At 48.4% G+C, this 16,944-nt stretch overlaps 1 long non-coding RNA gene and 1 pseudogene across 3 annotated transcripts in view; both read left to right on the forward strand.

The window, feature by feature from the left end:
* The first annotated feature begins 1,227 nt into the window (after positions 1-1,227).
* Positions 1,228-16,944, forward strand: part of LOC311588310 — a 414,683-nt gene continuing 398,966 nt past the window's right edge. For both annotated transcript variants that reach the window (XR_014776147.1, XR_014776148.1), the window contains exon 1: positions 1,228-3,199. This is a non-coding gene — a long non-coding RNA (uncharacterized lncRNA). The remainder of the gene's footprint in view (positions 3,200-16,944) is intronic.
* On the forward strand, positions 4,483-6,444 carry LOC311588304 (heterogeneous nuclear ribonucleoproteins A2/B1-like; annotated as a pseudogene). Its single transcript has one exon. The product of its transcript is annotated as a heterogeneous nuclear ribonucleoproteins A2/B1-like (transcript).

The raw sequence follows: 16,944 nt of genomic DNA on the forward strand, positions 1-16,944 counted from the left end.
GAGAACCGCTCCTCCGGTCGCATGCACACTAGACTTCTCATAAAGGTGACAAAACGCTTGAGAAAGCCACTCCAGGAAGGGAGGGTTAGCCTGGCTCCCGGGTTCAGAGGTAGCGGCCATGGTAGGTTGGTTCTGTGTTTCTGGGCTAGTGATGAGCATCATGGCTGAAGAGAATGGCTGGGAAGACCTGTTCGCCTCATGTCATCTGGAAGGAGGTATGTTGTTCCCGAACATTCCCTCAGTGACCTGCTGCCTCCTGCTAGGCCCCACATCAGCTTTCCAACGCCCTTCCCTTCCCCCCTCTCTGTCCTAGAGCACTGCTGGTTGGAAACCAACTATTCAGAACTTGAGCCTGTGGGGGGATAGTCCCTATTTAAACCAGAACAATATGCTCTTAAAATATTCTTCCTTATTTAATAATCTTAAAATTATATTCATTTATTTGTGTGTGTGCACATTTGTAGGTCAGAGGACTTTTGGGACTTGGTTCTTTCCTTCCACAGTGTTAGAGATGGGGTTTGAGCTCTGGTCACCAGGCACATTACCTACTGAGTCATCTTGTTGGTCCTGGCTTTAATACTTACTTACATGGACTTAGGATGTAACTTCTGGGTCTCCTTGAGGAGCTGCCAGTTTTGCTCCCTGCAGTGATGGCACCACTTTACATTCCCACCAGCAGAGCGCTGAGAGTTCGGATTCCCTCAAACGATCACCGTTATCTTTATCATCCTGATGTTAGAAAGGGACATGTCCGTCGGGCGTGGTGGCCCACGAATTTAATGCCGGCACTCAGGGAGGCAGAGGCAGGCGGAGCACTGTGAGTTTGAGGCCAGCCTGGTCTACAAATCGAGTCTAGGGCAGGCAGGATTGTTATGCAGAGAAACCCTGTTGTGAAAAACAAAAAACAAAACAAAAACCAAGCTAACAAACAAGAAAGAAAGAGAGAAAGAGAAAGAAAGAAAGATAGAAAAGGATGTGTCCTTGCCAGCTGGGCTCACATCATCCGGCACCTTTTCCTGTGTTTGCGGCCAATGAGTGTTATGTGGCCCTCCCTCATGTGGGTTCTACATTTGGGGAAGGCAGAGACCATACAGTACAGCTCTGAGAAGGAAGGTCTGCATCCAGGGCCAGATAAAGTTTCCTCAGGTCCTTCCCTCAGGGCGTGAGCCCTTGAGAGCCCCTGCAGGAGGGCTGGAGTGCAGAGAGCCGCAGGGAGAGGCTGCTGCAGGTCCAGGCTGCTGCAGGTCCAGGCAGGAGGCAGAGGGCACCTGGACAGGGGCAGGGGGCAGGCAACCGGGAGAACAGTGTGAGAAAGGTGTGAGGAAGTCAGGATCGGGACTCCAGGCTGATGAAATCCCGGGGGCGGTGTGGAGGGGAGGGAAGGACGGAAGCCTCAGACTATGGGATGTTCCATGGGAAGGCATCTGTAAAAAGTCACCACGTGTGTAAAGTGTGTAAGCCAGACATCTTCTCCCACTTAAAAAAAATAAATAACACTGTACATTTATAAGTCAGTGTATAAGTCAGAAGAGCAATCCTTTGTGTGTGCAGCATGGAAGGGACGTAACCGAGGCAGCCTAGACAGCTATTGACTTGGCTTGTGTCTCTCACATTTCTTATACTGCTATTTACGTTGTTGGGTCGTTCACTAGGGCACTGTCCTGTTTACCTTAATTGTCTTCCTACTTGCTCACCCTCGGGGGCCACACAAGGCAGGGTGGGTTAACTATTTCCTCGCTACCCCTTTCTCACCAGCTGCACCCTCGCTGTAGACCGCATGTTGTTGTAGATATTACTTTTTATTATACCTGCCTTTCCAACCCCCTATGAGGGCCGTGTCCCTGTTTCACAGGTGAGCCAAATGGTGCTTTTCTTTCCCAGAGCGGCTTGTTTGAGGACTCAGTCAGTTTATGGCCTAGGCAGGTGTGATGCTTTAACTATTAACTCGACGCTACCTACACTCACGTGGGGCGAGAATCTCACTGGGGGATTGGCCTGCTAGCGTGCTGTTTTCTTGACTGGCAGTTGAGGTCGGAAGGCCTGGCTGGAATGTGGGCAGCACCATTTCGTGAACTGGGCCCTGAGCCGTGAGCGGAAACAGCGAGCTGAGCGTGGGTGAGTAGTCTGCATGGGCGCATTCGTTCCTCTCGGCTTTCAGCTCCCAGACTGACTTCGCCTTCGCGATGGGCTGTAGACTGGAACTGTAAGCGGAACAAACCCTTGCTTCCCCTAAGTTGCTTTTTTGCCAGATTATCTTTTACCACAGCGACAGATGGGAAGCCAGGAGTGATAAGAATAGTGTTTTGCTTTGTTTTTCTTCTTCTTCATGCTCTATGCCCGCTTATACAGTTTTCCTTTCTTAATCCCTTGTTCATCCAGTAAAGTTGGCATCTTTGCTTTGAAAATAAGGAAAACAAATTGTCCAGAACTACCCAGCTTCGGAAGTGGCACGGCCTGAACACAAACCTCCCTGGCGGAGTCTCTGGCTGCAACAGAGACTTTCACAGATGGCAGGGTAGAACCCAGAGAGGAAACTTCTGCTTGTCCTGGAGAGCCTGCAGTGCCGCCGGCTGCTCCTAGATGGCGCTCGAGGCTCAGCTTCCAGGCCAAACCTGAGGCTTTTCTGCTCTAGGGTCTTCTGGCCAAGGCACGCAGGGGAATTTCTGCAACTATTCCAGCAAAGGAAGACTTCTAGTGTCCTTTGTACTTGTTCTGGCTTTGTTTCCGTTTGCAAAGCCAGTCTTCCATCTCGAAGCTTGCATTTTATATGTAGCCACATTAGCCTGACAAGATGAAGGCTGCGGGAAGAGAGTGGGCAGACACCTGTTGGAGAGGACATCCCAAGTAGATAGAAAATGAGGTGAAATGGCGCTGCCACAGACAGCTCTTTCCTTGACCCTGTAATCAAATTTGTCACGGCTTTTTAGATGTCAGCAGATCCCCCTGACCAGGGAAGAGACACCTCTCTCAGCAGAGGGTGGGAAGAACCTGTCATTTGGAGTCTGACCCCTCGTTTTGTAGAGCCGGGAAAGAGTGGCTGAGTCACTGGGATTCTGCGCACCTCGTTCACACTTCGCGTGGGGCTAACGGGTGCAGATGCGTGCAACAGTTGGCCTCGCAGTGTCGGGAGGAACAGGAAGCTGGAGGTGCCTTTCTTGGTGAAGGCAACAGTTACTCAGCTGCACCTTGGGGAGATGATGTATGGTCTGGATTTAAAAAAAGAACTCTAATGTTCAGTTGGCGTTAAGTACCAGTAAAAGAAAAAGAAAAATAGCGTAAGGAAAAAGAAAGAAAAGCGTTAAGCAGGATACTGGAGTCTTGGTGGGAAATTGAGGTGTCTGAGGTCAGCATCCTGGGAGGAAGGTCTTAGAAAGGTCTTGGTAGCGGACTGGTTTATTTGGCCTGGCTGGCTCCAGCTTTAGAGAATTAGAATGGGGAGACCCACCATCTTTAATTTCTGCCGCCCCCCCCAAGTCTAAGCGTGGCCATCCTCTTCCTTGCTCATTTGAGATTTGATTGCCAGTTCTGAGTTTCATGCAGACTACTTTTGATTTCTCTTTTTCTTTTATAAAAAAGGATTTTGTGTTTTATGCGTGCACGTGTGTGTGTGTGTGAGAGAGAGAGAGAGAGAGAGAGAGAGAGAGAGAGAGAGAGAGAGAGAGGGAGGGAGGGAGGGAGGGAGGGAGGGAGGGAGGGAGAGAGAGAGAGAGAGAGAGAGAGAGAGAGAGAGAGAGAGAGAGAGAGAGAGAGATTCAACTGGGGTGCAGTGCCCATGGAGACCAGAAGAGGGCAGCAGATCCCTGGATCTGGAGTTACAGGCTGTTGTGAACTGTTCTGGGTGCTGGGGAGCGAACTCAGGTTCTCTGCCAAGAGTAACGTAACCTCTTAGCCACCGAGCCATCTCTCAAGACCATGCTTCTGATTTTTTTCTTTGCTTGGATCTCCGGAAAGCTTAGCACCTGGTTGGAGTCTGGATGCCTAGAACGTGGGCAGAGCCCAATGCCTTTCATGGCTATTTTCCCCGTGGTTTGCCTTTCTTTTCTATGTGTCTTTTCCCTGGCTTTGTATTTCAGTTATATTTTCCAGTCTGATTGTGCCGCACACGTTGTTAGACGCTCCCTGATACCTCCTGTGGAATGATTCGGGACGCTCGTATAGCAAGCATGCCGGTTGCATGAGCTGGGGGTAGCGAGGATCTGACTGGAGACAGCGCTCCCCTCTCCTCTGCCTACTCCCGTGTCTTGGAGGGGGAGGGAGAAGGAGGGGGTGGTACAAAGTCTGTTTTCCTTTAGCCTTTTAGCCCTCTGTACTGGCTTTGAGTCTTGTGATCAGAGGCACACAGACTCACAGATGTCCTTCATAGGAGGCTTGGTGACATCATAGGCAGAGCGTTATGGCAGGATCTGGCATATACTTCAGATGGCCTTCACTGTGCCCCACTGACAAGTGAAATCGCTTCAAGACCTGGGAGAAAATAGATGATTGAACCCCAACTTCTGGACCCTTCAGTGAAGTTTGCTATTTTCTATTTATTCCTAGACAGTGCTGCTGGTGGGAGGTGTGGGGACACCTGGAACAGCCTGATGGTGACAAACAGTGAGGGCTCTCCTCTCAGCCCACTTGTGGGCCAGTGAGTGGCATGGCGGATCTGAAAGGGCTTGCTGGACTCTGGTTCGATGCAGAGGCTCAGAGTGCAGACGCCTCAGGTGGACCAGCAGCCACCACATTGAGAGGGGCTGACTGCTGCAGACCACCCACACACAGAAAGCCCACACTGCTGTCACTGGCACAGTGAAAAGGGTGGTTAGGTTGTCAAGATCAAGCGAGTGAAAGCACAGGTCTCCATGCCTCTAGCACTTTTTTCCCCTTAAAAATAGATTTCAGTGAAGAGTTCACATGTGTGGAACAAGGTGTGTTCATGATGTTCACTGTCATGTCATTTGTGATAGTGAAAAAAATGGGGCCAGATACGGTGTGTGCAAATTAATCTTGGCACCCAGGAGGCAGAGGCAGGTGGATTTCTAGGAGTTTGAGACTAGCCTGGTCTATGTGGTTAGTTGCAGGCCAGCTAGGGCTACGTTGTAAGATTCCTTCATTAAAAAAGAAAAGAAGAGCTCTTTCTCTCGGTCCCATATTAAACTCGAGTTGGTAGAGGTGAGTTCGATCTCAAAATGGAGGGCCATGGTCCAAAGGAACCAGAACAGCCGAGGAAGCAGCTGATTGGTGGCCTGAGCTTTGAAACCGCAGATGATAGCTTTAAGAGAACATTTTAAGAAATGGGGCATGCTTACAGACTGTGTGGTCATGAGAGATCCCCAAATAAAATGATGCAGGGGCTTTGGTTTTGTGACTCTTGTGTTGAAGAGGTGGATGCTGCGATGTGCTCGGCCACACACGGTTGATGGGTGTGTGGTGGAACCAAGGAGAGATGTTTCTAGAGAGGATTCTGTAAAACCTAGTACCCACTTAATGGTGAAGAAAATTTTTGTTGGTGGTATTAAAAAGGATACAGAAGAATATAATCTGGGAGACTGCTTTGAAAAGTATGGCAAGACTGAAAGTATAGAAGTTATGGAAATCAGGCAGAGTGGAAAGAAAGAGAGGATTTGTTTCTGTAACTTTTGATGATCATGACACAGTTGATAAAATTGTTGTTCAGAAACACCACACTGTTAATGGGCATAACTGTGAAGTGAAAAAGGCTATTTCTAAACAAGAGATGCAGTCTGCTGGGGCACACAGAGGTCATGGAGGTGGATCTGGCAACACCATGGGTCGTGGTGGGAACTTTGGTGGGAGAGGAGGCTGTGGTGGTGGAGGTGGTGGAGGTGGTGGAGGTGGATATAATGGGTTTGGAGGTGACAGTGGCAACTATGGTGGAGGAGGTCCTGGTACAGTAGCAGAGGAGGCTATGGTGTGGTGGAACAGGACATGGAAACCGAAGTGGTGCATGAGGAGGAAGAGGGGGAGGAAGAGGAAGAAGAGGAGATGATGGTTACAGGGAACGAGGAAGTTTTGGTGGAGGTAACTATGGTGGTGGGAACTATAATGACTTTGGAAATTATAGCGGACAACAGCAGTCAAATTATGGACCCACGAAGGGGGCAGTTTTGATGGAAGAAGCTCGGGCAGTCCCTATGGTGGTGGCTGTGGACCTGGTGTGAAGTGGTGGATACGGTAGCAGAAGGTTAAAAGAAAAAAAAAAAAACAGCAGAGAAAGGCCACAATTCTTAGCAGGAGAGAGAGCGAGGAGTTGCCAGGAAAGCTGCGGGTTACTTTGAGACAGTCGCCCCAAGTGCATTAGAGGAGCTGTAAAGATCTGCCCCAGCAGGAGCGATGATCCACAGTCAGAGAAGTCACTGCAGCTTCAACTGTTGTTCAGGACTGTCACAGCCACAGTTTGCAACAAGTGCAATGTGGTGTCAGCTGGATGGACGTTCCTGAGGTCTTTTATCTGCTGTAACTTTTTTCCCCCCATTGCATCAGGTATATTGCCCTGTAAATTGTGGTAGGGGCACCAGGAATAAAAAATTAAGGAAATTTTAACTTAAAAAGTAAATAAAGAAAGAGAAGAAGGAAAGAACAAAGTGGAGCACCCTAAGTCGCCGTTACTAAGGAAATATAAATTATGGCCTCCACCCATACTAGTAAGTGCCGTGTGCTAATATGTAGACACTCCCAATACGTCAGGGTTATATTATAGGAGATGCATATGTGTGTACGTGTTTACTAAATATACCTTTTACTGCATCACTACATAATTACATATAATATAACAGATTTATGTAAGTTCAATGCATATGTGTAAATGTCTGTATATTATATATGCATATAAATATCTGGGTAAGTATGGACTGTATTAGTTAATGTGATTATTTATAAGTGCCAACTTCACATGACCTAGAATTAACTTCACTCACTGGGGAAGAGAGTCTTAGTGAGGGATTTCTGCATCAGGTTGGCCTGTGGCGTGTTGGTGGGATTGTCTTGATCAGCTTAATTAGTACAGTACAGCCCAACCTGGTGACACTTATTTTTATATTCTCAGGTAAGTGTAGCTTTCACTCTGTCTTAGTTAGTTTTTTTTCTTTTTTCTTTTTCTTTTCTTAGTTTTTTTTTTTTTAAATTTTAATTGGTTATTTGTGAATTTCACATCATGCACCTCAGTCTCACTTATCTCCTTTTCTCTTTGCATCTGTCCTTGGTCCTTGCAACCCATCCCCACAAAAAGAAAATAAAATATAAAAATTAACCAGAAACCAAACCAAACCAAAACAAGAAAAAGAAATCCCGATGTGGAAGCTGCAGTGTGTCCCAGTGTGTCCCAGTGTGTCCCAGTGTGTCCCAGTGTGTCCCACAGTGACCCTTTTGTTCACACAGCTTTACTTGCAAATGCTCATTGCAGTGAGTCACGGTCTGGTTGAGGCCTCTGACATCTGCTGCATCGTCAATACTGGATCCTCACTGGGACTCCTCTCGGATATCCTGTTGTTGGCCTGTGTCATGGAGATCTCGCAGCTTTGGATCTGTAGGACCGGCCCCTTCATGTGCTCCAGAAGTTCACATATGGGGTAGATGTTGGGGTGGGCCAACTCGAAGCCTTGGATCTGGGTGGTAGCTGAGTTGGCCAGCCTGCCAGCTCTCCTGCACCCACAGCACTAGGACTTCCTAGCTATCTCACCAAATACTGCAGCTGGAAAGGGGGGGCAGCTCTCCCACTGTCATGCTCTTGGGGTGGCTCGCTCACTTTCACCCAGCTCTACTGTGCTGGCCAGGTAAGGTATGGGGGCACCACTCTCCCAAGCATTGCAGCCGTCCAGGGCTCGGGGCAGATCTGCATGGCCCTTGGACATCAACATGCATGGGTCCAGGTGGTAGCCCAGATGAGGGATGTTTGCTTCTGATGATAATATGAGCCATGAACATCGACACAGATCCCCGCTGGGGCATGGCCGTGCATCCAGACGTGACCCTCAGTGGAGCACAGCCAGGACTGTACCAGGGCCTCAGGTGCAAGGCAGGCTACTCACATCAGGCTGCTACTCACTAACCTAGAGTCTCCAGTTCCACCTCTCTTCATAGTGTTCAAACCATGCTGTTTCTCTCTCATCTCTGCACCACATACTTGCACACTGCAGTTGCTCCCAGTGTGGGTAAGCCATAGGGGCAGGTGGGCCTTCTTCCCGCCTGTGTGAGCGAAGGTGGGCCTCAGTTACTTTTCTATTGCTGTTAGACAATCCCACGAGCAAGGCTACTTACAAAAGAACGTACTTAATCGGCTTACAGTTTCAGGTGGTTAGCGTCTCTGATGGTGGAGCAAAGGGATGGCAGCAGGGATAGTTGATGGCCCACATCTTCATCCACAAGCCAGGGGCAGAGGGAGAGACACTGGGAATGGCAGGGGTCTTTTGAAACACTAAAGCTCACCCCTAGTGGCGCATCTCCTCCAATAAGGCCACACCTCCTCATCCTTCCCAAACAGTTCCACCGACTGGAGACTGAACATTTAAACATAAGAGCCTGTGGGGGCCATTCCCATCCAAACCACCACATTCCTCTTTTTGCAGCACATGAAGACCATCACAGAAAGGCACAAATAACCAAAATTCAGGACAGCAGACTGTGGGGTGCTCGGCCCTGACTGATTCAGCTACCACGCAACTCCTGCGCCTAAGGCCTAGGGAATAGCTAAGAAGAGGGTGTGGCAAGATTGTCAGGACAAAGGCGTCAGGATGCCTGCTGTGATTCTGTCCTCCAGACCCACAACAGTGTCAGCGATACGGCTCCCTGAGCAAGGCGTGTGTAATGACCGTACCCTTTGGCATGCCAGCAGGAATAGGAGAAATGTCACAAGGCTCCACCCCAGAGGAGGAGCTACAGGCAGGCAACAGCTACTGGGCGGGAGGAGAGCACTGACAATTTTCTTCAGGGATGAGAAACCTAAGTTATCTAATCGCAAGCATTCAGCCCTAAACACATGTGTGTACAAGCAACACTAAATTGACTTCATAGATTTTGGTGTGTGTAATAATTACAGACAGGTCATGAATCCAAGAGGGAGGTGGAGACGGCAGGTGGAGGGGCAGCAGGGGGGTAGAAAGTGTGTAAATCCAGTGTACTCATGTATGAAATTATTTAAAACTTCTCTTTAAGAACAGTGGAAATTTCCCCTTCCACATTAACACAGCCGTTGCTACTGCCTTTGTTCAGGTCTTATTTGTGACCATTTTTGGGAGGTTGTTTCCCCACAGACTTCATCTCTTCCAGTATCTCCCCTTCCTCTCTTGATGTTCCCTGAGAAATAGTTACAGGAGCTGTGCTGCAGGCGTGTCCACTGGGCTCACCATGGTACAGGAGCTGTGCTGCAGGCGTGTCCACTGGACACCACAGTGCAGTAGCTGTGCTGCAGACGTGTCCACTGGACTCACCACAGTGCAGTAGCTGTGCTGCAGGCGTGTCCACTGGACTCACCACAGTGCACTGATCTTGGCATGTGTCTAGTTATGGGTGTCTGGGATGCTGTCTACTTTCTGTAGAGAGAGGCTGCTTTGGCGAGGGTGGTAGCTACTGTTATGTGAAAGTAGAAGGATGGGCTGAGGAACGCAGTAAGGAGGCGCCGGCGCAGTGTAATTCTAGCAGCAGCACAGTAAAGAGCAGGGGGAAGTAGCTGAGCACTTAGCACGAACAGAGTCCCATCTCTCTGCTCTTGACTGGATGTGGTGTCACCTGCTGCCACAAGCTCCTACCACTGTGACTTCCTGGCAGTGATGGGCTGTGACCTGGAATTGTAAGATAAAGTAAACCTTCTCTCCTCTAAGTTGGTTTTTGTCAGTTTATTTTCTCACAGCAATAGAAACAAAACCAGAAGTTAACTACATACATGTATTATATACTGACATAGGGAAGCATATGTGGTTTATAGTCTGTATTTAACTTTGTTATCTATATTAACTATACATATGCATATAGCTATAGTTAATGTCTATATGAATGCACACATATATAGAAATATATTTTGTATATTGCATATAACTGAATAGTTTATGTATATAATATATAGCTATAGTTATACACACTTATAAGTATTGTTAATTATAATTATCTATACAATTATCTCTATATAAATATACTTACAGTATATATTCATAGTATATGTATAAATGGAATATAAATAAAACTGAAATATTTTCCACACTATTTCAGTTTTCTATATGTAACGATGGCACCTTATGGTAAGATCATTCTTTATGTATATATCTACATATATAGGTAGATGTAGTGTGTGCGACCGTATTCATGTACACTAAGCACTCTCCCACTCTACAGGAAGGCCCCTAGGTTGTAGGCTGCCTGGTCAATCACTGATTGTAGAAAGCAACTGTCTGAAGTGTGGGTCACAAGCAAGATCTGTGACCACCCTTCGGGCAGGAGCTCTGATCGAGGAGCAGATGTCCAGCAAGTGCCCGAGATGCCATTGTGCCCGCTCCTCAGTTCTTGGATCCTGGAAGGAGGGCCACAGAAGGCCCCTGAGGCTGCTGAGTAGCTGAATGGAAAACTTCCTGTAACAACCGTGACTGTCACACCCAGGCTCGTGAAGCACTAGCTGTTGCAGTGGTGGTTTGTGTGTGTAAATGGGTGTGTGTGAGCATGTATGTAAGTATGTGAGTGTGCGTGTGTGGTGTGTTTGAATGTGTGTTCGCACGTCCATGGGTGCCCAGGTGCTTGTGCATGTGTGTGTGTGCTCATATAGAGGCCAAAGGTCACCCTTGGTTGTCATTCCTCAGGTGTTGTCCATCGTATTTTTTGAGAGAGGGTCTTCAGTTATCCTGGACCTCACTGACTGGACATGGCTGGCTAGCCACTGAGCTCAGGGAACCGCCTGCGTCTGCCTCCTTAGTGCTGGGATTATAACTGTGTGCCTCCATTACAGCTTCTATTTTCACATGGATTCGGGGAACCAAACCCAGGCCCCTGGGTTTACTGACTGAGCCATTTTCCCAGCCCCTTATGTTTCTTGTGCCTCCTGAGCTGTGAGTTGGGCTCCCTAGAGCAGAGGTCTTTGAGAAAAGCTGAGGTCTGATGTGACCCAGACATCCTGTAAGAGTCTGCAGGAGGACTTCCTGGCTTCTGCAGGAGACTTGGTCGTTAATAACCAGAGTAGGGCCAGGTGCAAACTCTTCCCCATTCATCTCCACCTGCACCATCAGCACCCTGGAGAACTTCACCTGCTGCGCTCAGCGCGCTTGTTCATAATTTTGGTTTTGTCCTACAAACCAAAGCACCGTTGTTTATTCTTCCTTTCCTTCTCTCCAACAACAGAGTCAATCTACTCCCCCAACCTCTGCCTAGCTGGCTCCTGAAATCAATAGCCTTGGAAATGTCAATGTATTCCTGAGTGAGCTGCTGAGCTGGGGGGTGGGGGAGGTGATCCCGGGAAAGGGAGCTGACAGGCAGATTTCTGGTATCCCCAGGCAAACAGGCTGCCCTGTGCAAATCAGACCAGGCAGAGTCCTACATACACCCAGTCTCTGGACTTCACCACCTGGGACCAGGGGCATGGCTTTTCAGATAATAGAAATTCATATCTGCTGCTGTCATGGTTGCCTCCAAAACTCCAAGCTGACTGCAGACAGCTTTCAGCTTCTAATGGTGGCCAAGGAAATCCTATGATGTCACAGCCGTTATTTTAGTTGGGTTTCTGTTGCTGTGATAAACACCATGACTAAAACAAACATGAGTTAGGAAGGGCTTAGTTGGCTAACACTCTCACATCACTGCCTAGCACTGAAGGAAGTCATGGCAGGACCTCAAGGTAGCAGCTGGGAGGCAGGAACTGAACAGAGGCCATGGAGGAACAGTGCTGACTGGCCCACTCCTCACAATCTGCATAGCCTGCTTTTTTTTTTTATAACACCAAGGACTACTTGCCCAAGGGTAGCACTGGCCACAGTGAGCTGGGCCCTCCTACATCAACTGTCAATCAAGAAAATGTCTCATAAACTTGGCCACAGGGATTTCTCAATAAGTCCCCTCTTCCTAAGTGACACTGGCTTGTGTCAAGTTGGCATCAAAACTAGCCAGCACATTCATTCTAACGCAACTCACAGTCTCTCTCTGTGTGTCACCCTGTCACCTCACCCATGACACTAGAGTGTGTAAGGCACAGGGAGGCTGGAGTCTTGGCTGTGGCAAGGCATGAAGATGACTGTGGGTAAGCAAGCTCCGAAACAAACATGGCAGCTTTTTTGGACTGTCAGCCAACTAAGACTTCAGTCTGCTTCCTGGAGAGCAAGGCGCTGAAACAGTCGCCAGAGGTTACTGTTTTGGGGAAGAGAAGTCAATGTAGAGTATCTACCGTGTGCCAGTCATGTCATTGGTACTTTATTACCATAACACATTTCACCCATCCCAGAGGCTCAGTAACACAAGGCCACCTTAAGTTCAGGTGGATAGTAAATGGCCAGCTACACCAAGATCAAGGGTATGCCTTTTTGAGTCCAACACACACACACACATACACACACACACACACACACACACACACACACACACACACACATACACATACACACACACACACACACACACACACACACACACACACACACACACACACACACACCTTTCTGTCTCTGTGTCTCTGTCTTCCTGTCCCTTCCTCCCTCTCTCTGTGACCTTTCTCAGGCCTATTTGCCCCATACAGGGGGAAAAGGAAGGGGGGGAGGGGGCTGTGGAGGGAGGGGACCAGAATCTGAATGTCCTCTGAGTGTCAGAAGTGTAACAAGAGCCATGCCTGTAATGTGCTTCGTCGTACTTTATACTTCAAAATAGTCGATGCTATTATTATCTTCATAATTATTCTGCTTTGTGTAAAACATTTGCGTTCAGACATTTCTGGCTTCAGCACATTTGTAAAAATATTTTTCTTGTTTTTACTCTGAAAACATGTAAAATAGATTCAGATAGGATATCTGTCTTCAATGAGGTGGCCATCTGGTTATGGGTGGGGGCGGGGTGGGAGGGGGGGGAAGAAACAGATGACAAAGTTGTGTCATCTCTGTCACATAGAAGGAGCAGAGAGAGGAGCTCTGTGATAAGCCACTTCTCAAATAGCCTGTGGGAATCCGAACTGATGAAAGAGGATGAGGAAGAGCCGCCCATGGGAGGGCATCAGGCTGTGAGCAGAAGGAACAGCATGTGCAAAGGCACCAGAGTGAGGAAAGACCCGGGCCACAGGGGAAAGCTGCAGATGGGTTGTGGCCTCTGAGGTGAACACAGCTTGTTGAGAAATAGCCAGGTCTCGACTGGATGGTGGCTGCACTGGGTTCAGAAAGTCTTCCTGGCTGAGGAGCATGTGTGTGTGTGTGTGTGCGTGTGTGTGCGTGTGCATGTGCATGGGTATGTGACTGTATGTGTGAATACGTGTATGTGCATCTCTCTGTGTAGGCCAGAGTACAACCTCATGTGTTGTTCCTCAGGGTCTGTCCACCTTTTTTCTTCTGAGGCAGGATCTTTCTCTGGCCTTGAGCAGCTCACTAAGGAGGCTGGGCAGCCTGGTCAGTGAGTTCCAGGGACCCTCTTGTCTCTGCCTCCCCAATGCATGGATTTTACATCACCACATCTTTTTTTTTTCCATATAAAACACTTATTTTATTTTGTGTGTATGGGTGTTTTGCCTATATGAATGTCTGTGTATCACATGGGTGACGTGCCCACTGAGGTCAGAAGAGGCCTTCAGATCCTCTGGAATTGCAGTTATAGACAATTGTGAGCCATGCTGTGTGGAATTGAACATGGGTTCTCTGGAAGAGGCGCCAGTGCTCTTAACCACTGAGCCATCTCTCCAGCCTCCGGACTTTTTATTTATTTTTTGTTTGTTTGTTTGTTTGTTGTTTGTTGTTATTGTTGTTTTTAAATGGGTTAGGGGACTCGAACTCAGGTCTTCATGCTTACGAGGCGAGCACTTTACTAACTGAGCCAGCTCCCACTGAAGACATTTGAATGGGAATGTTGCAGACTTGAAGCTCTGTTTCAGTTGACTCCTGTGGCTTTGTGGGATTTTACTGGGATGACTGGAAATGGGGGGACACGACAAGAGAAGATGTAGGACTGCCCCCCGAAATCTTTGAGTTTCTGAGTTACCTGCTGTTGGATTTTGGATGTGAAATGTCCCCACTCATGTGCTTAGGGAGATGGTGGAGTCTTTAGCAGGTGGGTGCTCAGGAGCAAGCCTCGAGGGTCACAGGCCACCGTCAGTTCTCTGCTTCCTGGTCTCCCCAGCTATGAATGAGCTGTTTCTTTCCCAGCAGCATAGAGTTACCCTCTGCCCTGCCTCCCTTGCCACGAGATGACTGAGTCCCCTGAGCTGTGGCCCACAATAAATTCCTCCCCGCAGCTGTTTCTGACAGGCATTCTATTACAGTCATGAGGAAAGCCGCCCGGTAACAGCAGCTTCCTCTCCTTGCCTCTTGCTGTGTTAAGTTGCTGACCTCTTCCTGCCTAGTCATGGCTCGGGGAGATCAAGAGAGAATGAGTCCCGAGTCCAATGTGGTGAACAAATCCTTTTTGTTGTTGTTGCTATCTTATAGAGGCCAACTAATAACCATGGCCGAATGGATTCAGTGATGTGCCTTTTATGGGGTTGTGCCGAGGACAAGGGCGTATCCCCAAATGCTGTGAACGGTGTGTCTGGGTTGAGCGCCTTACCTCGCCCTGACTTTGGTGTCATCAGAGGGGATCCCTTAAGGATCTGGGAGAAGACTGTTTCTCTCAATCTCCGTCCTGTTAGTGGAAAGCCACTGTCCTGAGAGGTAGGACGTTGCTTTCTGGCCCTTGCTTCTCAGATGCCCAGGTTTGTGCCAGTGCCCTTCCTTTTCTGAACCTCAGTTTCAATAGCCAAAAAGTGAGGCTGCTGGAGTCTCTCCTGTTCTGGAAGGAAATGGAATGTCTTTCTAAAGGTGCTCTCTGCTGGACATGTCCCCATGTAAGGGGTCGTGTATGTGAGTCGCTTTTCCTGGGGCATGGACAGAGGGTGCACCCCCCTAATAAGCTGTAGCTGGCCACTTCTTTACTTACCACAGGAACTTTGACTTGGTGTAAAAATGTGTCTTATGTTTCATTGCTATATCAAAGAGCAAGCAGGAAGAGCGTAAGAAAGCATCCTATTGGTGCATACAGCAACCGCACAGTTATCAAAACCAAGTAAGATGAAGAAACTGCAAGCACATACACACAGATACACAGAGGTTGTCTAGGGAGCCCCTGCTGTTGCTTCCCTGGAATTACAAGTGCATGGCACTGTGCCTGGCTTTCATGAACCAGAGGACTCAGACTCAGGCCCACAGGCCTGCACAGTGAGCACCTGTCCAGGCCCCCACCCTCCTGTTCTCCTAAAGATTCCATTACGGCCTCACCTGCCAGCGCTTCCGTGCTGCCAGGATTTTGTGCTGAGGAGCTATCCCCTCTGCCACTTCCTCTGCCCTCTGAAAGATGAAATTGTTGGCCAGGCAAGGCAAGGATTTATCAGATGCGACACCTGGCAGATGTCCAGAGGATGCCAATCCCCACCGCTGCTCCATCTTGCCTCCGTGCCAGCTTTCTAATCTGTATTAGGAAAACACGGTCTGGTTGATTGCTCCGTAATAGACTTCCACAGCATTAGCCCTTGTATCCCTTTCTTCTAGCTCTCTGTGATATTTGTTTTCATTTTCAATTCCGGTTCAATTCAATTAGTTGCTTGTTTTGACTCAGGCATGAGGCTGGGTGTGGAGGAGAGAGGGTAGGAATAAAAGTGTCGCCCCTGCCTGTAGGAGGGTCGCTCTGGCGGGAGAAGCAGAGCATCAGTCCGTACCAGTCAACCCACCCAGAGACCAGCCCCCAAATGTTGTGGTCCTTATAAACAGGATGTAGGTTAGTAGGTGAGGGGTGCTTGGTACGCAGGTGCGAGGACCAGCAGACTCACTTCCACTTGCTGCTCTCTCTCCCTTGGGAAGGGGGCCGGAGCTCACTGGCCATCTGAGAACCTGAGCTACATGAGACCCTGTCTCAAACAAAACAAAACAAAAAGAGTAAAAGGAAAAAAAACCCCAAAAACTTCAGCAGGAGTTTTGGTAAATCACCCAGGCTTAGTTTTAACTATATATCTCAGCCATGCCTGGAACTTGCCATCCTCCTGCCTCAGCCTCCTGGGTAGCTGGGATAACAGACATGCACTCTCAATCCTGGCTGCTGTGTTTGGGAATTACTAAGACCACTGTTAGGAAAGCAATTATTCAATTCACTTTTCTCTGCTTTGAGGAAAGTCACTCATCTTTTTTGATGACAGCCTTTTCCATATCCTCAGAGGACAAAAACAAACTTTAAAAAAAAAGAAAAAAAAATCCAGGCAACATGAAACAGGATGACAGTTTGTGGTCTCAAACCCCAGAGGGGACTCTCTGAGGTCACTGTGGTATATCCATTTACATTTCCCACCCCCTGCCCCCCAAAACATCCTGTGTTGGAACATACAGCTATTTTGACATCTCTATTGTGATATTTATTTTAAGACATCAGTTGGGTTTTAAATAGCTCAATAGTGAACTCTGGCCTTTGGGGAAGGCAAACTCATTATTTCCTGAGCCTCTCTGCACAGTATGCTCCCAGGGTTTTTTTTTTTTCCTTTTTTTCTGGCAGCCTGGGAAGGAAGAGTGGAGCCAGCTGCATGGTGGGGACAGGAGCTCAGAATCCTGGAGCCCAAAGCCACAGTGGCCTCCGAAAGAAACCAGCCACCATCAGAGAGCAGAGCGTGGGGGTCAGAGTTTCCCACAAGTGGCTCTGGGTGGCGCAGAGGTCCATTATCGCTGTGCTGAAGAAGGCTGGTCTCCCATGCGTGCTTGGTCTCTCAGTAGCATTACTAGGCTGAGGTTTGAGGCCTGTGTCACAGATGTGGAAAAGAAACCACCG

Source organism: Acomys minous (assembly GCF_964271855.1).
Source record: "Acomys minous genome assembly, chromosome: 2".
NCBI lineage: Eukaryota > Metazoa > Chordata > Mammalia > Rodentia > Muridae > Acomys > Acomys minous.